Source organism: Bombina bombina, chromosome 1 (assembly GCF_027579735.1).
Source record: "Bombina bombina isolate aBomBom1 chromosome 1, aBomBom1.pri, whole genome shotgun sequence".
NCBI lineage: Eukaryota > Metazoa > Chordata > Amphibia > Anura > Bombinatoridae > Bombina > Bombina bombina.
Genome location: NC_069499.1, coordinates 39344161 through 39354160, shown reverse-complemented (window position 1 = coordinate 39354160; position 10000 = coordinate 39344161).

Here is a 10000-nt window from a genome sequence, read left to right as displayed (position 1 = left end):
CCCATTGAGAACATGTGGTCCATCATCAAATGTGAGATTTACAAGGAGGGAAAACAGTACACCTCTCTGAACAGTGTCTGGGAGGCTGTGGTTGCTGCTGCACGAAATGTTGATGGTGAACAGATCAAAACACTGACAGAATCCATGGATGGCAGGCTTTTGAGTGTCCTTGCAAAGAAAGGTGGCTATATTGGTCACTGGTTTGTTTTTGTTTTGTTTTTGAATGTCAGAAATGTATATTTGTGAATGTTGAGATGTTATATTGGTTTCACTTGTAAAAATAAATATTTGAAATGGGTATATATTTGTTTTTTGTTAAGTTGCCTAATAATTATGCACAGTAATAGTCACCTGCACACACAGATATCCCCCTAAAATAGCTAAAACTAAAAACAAACTAAAAACTACTTCCAAAAATATTCAGCTTTGATATTAATGAGTTTTTTGGGTTCATTGAGAACATGGTTGTTGTTCAATAATAAAATTAATCCTCAAAAATACAACTTGCCTAATAATTCTGCACTCCCTGTATATATATCGCTAGCTTTCTTTCTATTTCTTTCTCTCTTTATTTCTCTCTCTCTTTCTGTCTCTCTCTCCTCTTTCTCTCTCCTTCTCTTTCTCTCTCTCTCTCTCTCTATTTCACTCTCATTCTCTCTCCCTCTCTCTCCTTCTCTTTCTATCTCCTTCACTTTCTCTCTCCTTCTCTTTCTCTCTCCTTCTCTTTCTCTCTCCTTCTCTTTCTCTCTCCTTCTCTTTCTCTCTCCTTCTCTTTCTCTCTACCTCTCTCTCTCTCTCTCCCTCTCTCTCTACCTCTCTCTCTCTCTCTATATATATATATATATATATATTTATGTATATATATATATATATATATATATATATATATATATATATTTGTATCCAAATAATTCAAACCAAATTATATATATATATATATATATATATATATATATATATATATATATATATATATATATATATATATATATATATATTATATATAGGCCATTTCAAGATTTGTACTGTTGTAGACAACTCATACAAAGGTGAATAACATGATAATGTGGTTAAGGGGATAGCAATGAAGGACAGTATAATATATTTAAAAATATTTATCCTTGGTTTTATTTATCATTCAACATTAAATACGTTATTTAAATTTTTTTTTGTTCATATTTTCTCCAAAAAAATTTAAAAGGGGGAACTCATTTTACAGTAGATTTATATGGATTTATTGAGAGGACATCCAGAAAGAGATTTTAGAAATACAGATATTCAATTTGAAATAGTGTGTTACTTTATTAGGGAACGTAGTGATGACATGTAGATTTATCTTTTTGACCAATGACGTCTACTAAAAAGAAAATAATTTAAATTTTTTATAGAATAAATTTTGTGTATACAATGTCCGACCGTCCAGGTACTTCTCGAAACACCATTCTGGAGATGGATAATGAAGAAATTGCACGACTGGTAATAATTTTTTTTTTTTTAATACTGTAAATTAATGTAAGATTTAAATATGTATCTTAAAGGGACACTGTACTCAAAAATTATCTCTCTTTATTCACATAGAGCATGCGTTTTTAACCAAATTTATATTTTACTACTATTATCAAATATTCTTCATTCTCTTCGTATGTTTATTTGAAAATCAAGAATGTAAGTTTAGATGCCGGCCCATTTTGGGTGAACAACCTGTGTTGTCCTTGCTGATTGTTCAGCACCAATAAATGTTTTCTGTCCAGGGTCCTGAAGCAAACATTTGCTGGCTCCTTAGATGAGATGCCTTCTTTTTCAAATAAAGATAGCAAGAGAAATAATTAAAATTGATAATAGAAGTAAATTAGAAAGTGTCTTAAAATTGCATGCTCTATCTGAATCATGAAAGAAAACATTTTGGTTCAGTGTCCCTTTAATAACAAATTTTTAAATTAAATTTGATTATTAATTTTATCACTAAAAATACATATGTCCCTATTCATTAAAATTTTAAATTAATCAATTTCAGAGAGAAATAATGGATTCCAGACGTCAATCACGTCCGATGTTCTTTGATGTTACACAAAGTCATCTATGGGATCCTGTTAATGAAAATTCTGAAGATAGTGCATCCTCTGAAGTGGAAGCAGGAGCATCATCCCAATCTGTTGAAAATCTGAGAATAGGGAACACCGAATGGTGTACATGTGGAAATTGTGTCAACATGCCAACCCCAATCGAGTGTTTTTGCTGCCGTGAGGATGAAAAAATGCGGCAATTAATACCTGCAGGAGCAGAATGTATATGTTTGGCTCCGCACTTGTCTGACAACCTAACGAATAGAGAATTCTTAATAATAATGCACACATATCATGCAACTTTTCGGACATCACGTGTCAGAAGACCTAGAGATCTTGATGACCGGTTAGTATCGCATAAGAATATTATTATACATTACTAAAAAAATAATTTATGAATGTACAGTTTTTGATCTAATTTAAAAAGTCATGTTTGTCTGCCAATACTTTGAAACCAAAAAAAAAAAATTATAATATTTTTTATAGGGATTTCAGAAAAATCGCTTATCGTGTGTCAGGCAGACAAATTTTCTAAAGAGCAAAGAGAGTAATTTAGTAAAACCACAGCTGCTGAGATTAGAATTGAGTTTTGTAGCTTAGGAGTAACTGATAAACACAAGTGCTACTTGTAAGCGAAGTGTGTCCCACAATAACTACTAAGCAATTTGATATATGGTTAGTTTGAATTAACAAACCCTGATTCTGCCACATGTGAATAAACACTGAATTTGCAGCAAGGTCGTTAACTCAGAAACCAGAGTGCAGCAGAAAAAATAAAATAACTGCAAATATGGAAAAGGAGGAAAAAATCATAAGATGCTAATGAGGATAATAATGCCTGAAAGTGTTATGAGGAATCACATGGATAATATGCAATAGATATAACTGGTTAGGTAAACTGAATCAATTTTAGGAAACAAACATTCAGGTTGATAATTTAAATGAGAGTATCCGTTTTAAAGTCACTTAGAGTCTGGTTATAATTATCACAGTGAGTGAAGATACCTGTAGAGAAGTGGTTGTCTATAATATTAGATACAGAGGTTCTTGCAGTCCGGTTTGCGGTATTCCGTGATAGAGAGCTGATGTGTACCGGTCGGTCCGTGTAGTTGGCGTGTGACGTCACCGCGAATGAATCCAATAGATCCGGCCAGAATGATGTTAACTGTAGCAGCTCCTAGCAAGTTAGCAAAATACGTACACAGACTTGGATGGATTGCAGAGTAAGCTTAGAAATGTGTAACAGCTTCAATACCAAGCAATGAACTAAAGGGCTGATGGTCTTTTATAGGGAACAGGAAGTGAATGTAAAGTTGTCTTAAAGGTACAGTGGTTAGATAACACTAAGGAAAAGAGAGTCCTGCACACAATCCTGACAGAATCCCCCCTTCAAGGAGCAACTCCGGGGCTCAAGGACTGGGACGGTCAGGGTTCCTTCGATGGAACAGGTTAACCAATCTAGGAGCGGAGATGTTACCTGCAGGCTCCCAAGAATCATCATCTGGTGTATAACCCTTCCAACGTATCAGATATTGGAGATTACCACGATGAAGTCTTGAGTCAAGGATGGAATGTACTTCATACTCTGTGTTAGGGTCCACTACTACATCTGGGATGAAATCAGCGGAGGCAGAGTTCCTGAGGGCTCTATAGGGTTTCAACAGAGAGACATGGAAGGTAGGATGTACTTTCATAGACTCAGGTAATTTAAGACGAACAGCATTAGGATTGATGATGTGTATCACAGGGTAAGGTCCGATGAATAGTGGAGTAAATTTTCGACAGGGAGTGTTCAATTTTAGGTTTCTAGTTGACAACCAGACTAAGTCACCAATTGAGTAAGGTGGAGAAGGCAATCTTTTCTTATCGTAGTAATATTTCTGAGATCTTTTTGCATCTTCTATTGCTGCTTTAACAGTTGCGAAATTGGAGGCAATAAGATTTGAGAGATCAGAGATGTTAGGGGAATTACTTCGGTTGTCTGGAAGTATCTGAAATCTGGGATGAAAACCGTAGTTCACGTAGAATGGAGTTTGTTTGGTGCTAGAGTGAATAGTGTTATTAAAGCAGAACTCTGCGTAAGGAAGATGATCTGACCAATGAAGTGGTTGTGAAGAGCAATAAGTTCTAAGGAATTGCTCAAGCCATTGGTTTGACCTTTCTGTCTGGCCGTTAGTCTGAGGATGATAAGCAGTGCTGAGGCGTTTGTCGATGGAGAAGGCCTTGCAGAATTCACTCCAAAGTTTACTAGTGAATTGGGAACCTCTGTCAGTAAGCATGGTGTTTGGGAGACCATGATGTTTAAAGACGTGAGAAATGAGTAGTTGAATGGTTTCAGAGGCAGAAGGGAGTTTATGGTAAGGAATGAAATGTGACATCTTGCTAAAAAGATCAACTACAACAAGAATGGTTGTATTGTTTTTTGAATTTGGGAGATCTACGATAAAATCTAGAGCTATCTCAAGCCAAGGTCTACTGGGAGTAGGTAGCGGAGTCAAAAGTCCATAAGGTGGATGTTTATCCTTTTTGGAAATAGTACAATCTGCACAGGTGAGAACATAGTCTTTAACATCCTGACTGATTCTTGGCCACCAATAAGAACGCGTGACAAGTTCCTGTGTTTTCTTGACACCTGGGTGTCCTGCGAATAAAGAATCATGTGAGGATTGAAGTACAATCTGTCTGAGAGTAGGGGGAATGTACAATTTGTCCTGAAAGTAGAAGAAGCCGTCAGGTTTTTTCTGTAACTGGGAGATTGGTTTTGATGTATCCATTGTTTGTTCACGGGAGAGATGAGAATTAGTATCAATAATGAAAGATACAAAGTTCTCGAGAGGAATAACAGTGTTTCTGGGAGTCTCAGATCGGATGTGCATTGGTAATCTTGATAGAGCATCAGCCTTATGGTATTTGTTTGCTGGTCGGTAGACGATCTGGTAGTTAAACCTAGAGAAGAAAAGGTTCCAGCGTACCTGTCTTGCTGAGAGTGTTCTGGTGGTTTTCAGGTATTGTAGGTTCCTATGATCCGTGTATATGACGGTGGGAATTGAGGTGCCTTCCAGTAAGTGGCGCCAATGTTCCAACGACATTTTAATGGCGAGAAGCTCCTTATCTCCAATAGGGTAGTTTTGTTCCGAACTGGATAGACTGCGAGAAAAGAAGGCTACAGGGTGTAGAGGTTGATTGATGCCTGTTCTTTGGGAGAGAACTGCTCCTACGGCTACGTCCGAAGCATCCACCTCTAATACATAAGGCAAGTCAGGATAAGGAAACCTCAAAATCGGTGCAGTTGTAAACCGATGTTTAAGCATATCAAAAACCTTTTGTTTGTCATCATTCCATATAAAGGGTGTGTTATTTTTTGTTAATGAAGTTAAAGGTTTTGATATGTTTGAGTAGTTCTTTATAAATTTACGGTAAAAATTCGCAAACCCGAGGAACCTTTGCACATCTTTTTTGTTTTTGGGAGGAGGCCAATCAAGAATGGCCTGAATTTTAAATTCCTCCATGTGGATTCCAGTGGATGTTATTACATAACCTAAGAAGTTTATGCTTTGTGTATTAAAGATGCATTTCTCAGGTTTAGCATAGAGGGAGTTACTTCTCAATCTAGATAGTACCTGTCTCACGTGTAGAATGTGTTCAGGCAAAGTTTTTGAATAGATCAAGATGTCATCCAGATAAATGACAAGGAAAACATCTAGAAAGTCTCTGAAAAGATCATTGATTAGATGCTGAAACGTGGCAGGGGCATTACATAGCCCGAATGGCATCACGGTATATTCGTACAAGCCGTAGCGTGTACGAAAAGCCGTGAGCCACTCATCTCCACTTCTTATACGAATTAGGTTATAAGCTCCCCTCAGATCTAATTTGGTGAAATATTTAGCCCCTTCTAATCTTTCAATTAGTTCGGGGATTAGAGGTAAGGGGTATCGATTTTTTTACAGTTACTTTATTTAGCTGTCTGTAGTCTACTATAGGACGTAGAGAACCGTCTTTGTTTTTAACAAAAAATATGCCAGCTCCTGCTGGTGAGGTGGAGGGGCGAATAAATCCTTTTCTTAAGTTTTCCTCAAGATAAACTTTTAAATGAGTAAGTTCGGGATTGGATAATGGGAATATATGCCCATAAGGTATCTCAGCTCCTGGTACTAACTCAATAGGGCAGTCGTATTTCCTGTGGGGAGGTAGATTCTCTGATTCACTTTTGCTGAATACATCAGCAAAATCTCTATACTGTTCAGGTAGTTGTATATCAGACTGTATAGCAGAAGCGAGCATGATGTTCATTGGAAAACATGTAGTATTGCAATAGTTGGACTCAAAAGTGAGAGCCATGTTTGACCAATTAATATGTGGATTATGTAGAGATAACCAATTTAAGCCTAAAATGACTGGAGATACAGGTGAGGCTATAACATCGAATGATAAGTACTCCCTATGATGTTCAGGGGTTACCATTAACAGTGGGATTGTTTGATATTCTACTAAACCTGAAGATATGGGCCTCCCATCTATACCCCTTAATAATACAGGACATTTTTTGTGAACAAGTGGAATTTTATTGACAAGTGTAAAGTCCTTATCTATGTAGGAAGCTGTAGCTCCCGAATCAATTATTGCGGGTACGTTGAGGCGATGATGATCCCACTGAAAAGAAATTGAGAGTTTACAGTAGAATGTTTTTTTATCATAAATGCTGCAACACACAGTAGAGTTACTTGACTCACCCTTAATTTTCAGCAGGACTGGACAATCTTTAACAGAATGTTCATTTGAGGCACAATAGAGACACAGGTTATTCTCTCTTCGTCTGATTTTTTCTTGGGGGCTTAGAGGGCCTTTGATGAATCCAATCTCCATGGGTTCAATGTTTGATTTGTTAGAGGAAGTTGTTGGATTACAACTAGTACTTTTCTTAGTATAAGTTTCAGGGTATGCTCTTTCATGTTGTCTTTCCCTTAACCTTCTATCAATAGTAATACTAAGTTTAATTAACTCCTCTAGAGTGGGAGGAATCTCCGTGCGGGACAACTCATCCTTAACGGCGTCTGAAAGACCCAGACGGAACTGATTCCTCAAAGATAAATTGTTCCACTCGGAATCTTTCGCCCACCTCTTGAAATCTGTAATGTAGTCTTCGACTACCCTTTTCTTTTGTTTCAAAGCCCTGAGTGCGGTCTCTGCAGTTTGTTGTTTGAAGGGGTCTTCATAGAGTTGACCCATAGCTAGGAGGAACTGATCCAATGAGTTGAGTATAGCTTCATTAGTCTCAAAAAAACTATTAGCCCAGCTACGTGGTTCCCCTCTAAGGAAAGAAATGATAGTTAAAACTCTAGTCCTATCGTTAGGATAAGACTGAGGTTTTAATGTAAAGAGCAGGAGACATGCGTTCTTAAAATCTCTATAGTGTGCCCTGTCTCCATAGAATTTTTCTGGCAGGCTAACCTGTGGCTCAGGTGAATGTATTTTAGTTTCAAGATAATCTTTAATATAAGCTTTAAGAGCAACATTCTCGGCCTTCAAGGTATTAAGGCCATCAGCTAGTAATTCTACTTTTTGATTTAAAGTTTGAATTTGTGTAGTCATCTCAGCTGGGTCCATATTTTGTAAGGCTTGGTATTCTGTCAGGCAGACAAATTTTCTAAAGAGCAAAGAGAGTAATTTAGTAAAACCACAGCTGCTGAGATTAGAATTGAGTTTTGTAGCTTAGGAGTAACTGATAAACACAAGTGCTACTTGTAAGCGAAGTGTGTCCCACATTAACTACTAAGCAATTTGATATATGGTTAGTTTGAATTAACAAACCCTGATTCTGCCACATGTGAATAAACACTGAATTTGCAGCAAGGTCGTTAACTCAGAAACCAGAGTGCAGCAGAAAAAATAAAATAACTGCAAATATGGAAAAGGAGGAAAAAATCATAAGATGCTAATGAGGATAATAATGCCTGAAAGTGTTATGAGGAATCACATGGATAATATGCAATAGATATAACTGGTTAGGTAAACTGAATCAATTTTAGGAAACAAACATTCAGGTTGATAATTTAAATGAGAGTATCCGTTTTAAAGTCACTTAGAGTCTGGTTATAATTATCACAGTGAGTGAAGATACCTGTAGAGAAGTGGTTGTCTATAATATTAGATACAGAGGTTCTTGCAGTCCGGTTTGCGGTATTCCGTGATAGAGAGCTGATGTGTACCGGTCGGTCCGTGTAGTTGGCGTGTGACGTCACCGCGAATGAATCCAATAGATCCGGCCAGAATGATGTTAACTGTAGCAGCTCCTAGCAAGTTAGCAAAATACGTACACAGACTTGGATGGATTGCAGAGTAAGCTTAGAAATGTGTAACAGCTTCAATACCAAGCAATGAACTAAAGGGCTGATGGTCTTTTATAGGGAACAGGAAGTGAATGTAAAGTTGTCTTAAAGGTACAGTGGTTAGATAACACTAAGGAAAAGAGAGTCCTGCACACAATCCTGACATCGTGGATTTAAATCATGGGTTCACGGCTTTCTTGGACCTAGGAATAGGAAACCCATTCCATCCTGTGTTGTTTCAATGATCCGTAATGCCTTTCCTTCACCGTATAATATTTATATTGGATTTATTGATGTTGAAAATGAGGTTGCAGCTGTGGAGATGATCCTTGATTAATTATTTTGAATATTTTTTGGTTAATAAAATATTTGTTCAGAAGAGCTTTTATTACATTTTGATAATAAATATGTTGTTAATTAAAATACAATTTAAAGAATTGAATTGTCAACTTTTTTGTTTTTATTTATACCTTTTTTTTTTTTTAAATAACCAATAATGTGTTAACACCAAACATGTTAATAAATTATTATCCTCACAATTCAAAAAAATTAAAAATCAAAAATAAAAATATTTATACACGTAAAATATTGTATATAAACAGCCAACCAAATCTAATTTGAAAACATCTTAAACTTTCATGTTCAAAATACATAGTAATAAACATAAACAAAATTTTGATTTTAATAATTTTAGTTATAAATGCAAAATAGAAAATTTATATCTTGATGTTGTATAACTCGGTAATCATGTCAATTAAATATAGGTCCTTTATTGGGAAATCGGGATCTGCGTTTCTCAATTAGTTGTCTTTTTTCAGGTTTTGGCGTTGATGCAATATTGGATGGTAGAGTTTGGTTTTTAGACTCCCAACTATGTTCAAGTTCACCAGCAACCATCTTTAGAACATCACACATCATGGGAAAAATATGTTCCATATTCATCTCTTCATATATTGGACGTACCTGCCACTCTTTCTTTGATTTTGGAAACACTGTTTTAAATTGTAATTCACCCAATGTTCCTGAATTGGATTTAGGACATCTTATAACTTGCTGTACTCTATCCACATTTTGATTATGAGCTAGTATAGCCAGCTTTGTTCGTGCCTCCATGGCATCCATTCTAAAGTGTGTCCTTTTGGGACGGTATTTAAGGACTAGGCTGTGGAATACCTCAATGTCACCTGTGTGACAGAATTTTGTAAGATTTGGAAAATCCTTTTCAATGTCTCTGCTGCAAACAAAAGTAGAAAGTTCACGTAGAGCATTACTGTTTGTCTGCAGCCACTTTCGTTTACGCTGTGCTTCATTATCTAAACTCTGATGTGTACAACTATTGAGAAGGTTCCCACCTTCCCATGTATGAATGTTTTTGATGTGGTAAAGTAAGGAACGCCACATTTCGCAGAGTAAATTAACATCTCCATTACACATCATACTCGATTTCCAAAGATGGTTAATGATTGCAGGTACCCAAGGTGTAAGTTCTTTACAGCTTTTTTTTTTACATATTGCAAATCATTTTTTACGAACATTTTTACTAAGATGCCAAACATCAAATTGATGATTGATTTGAGAATAATCGTCTCTCATAATTTTTCAGATGCT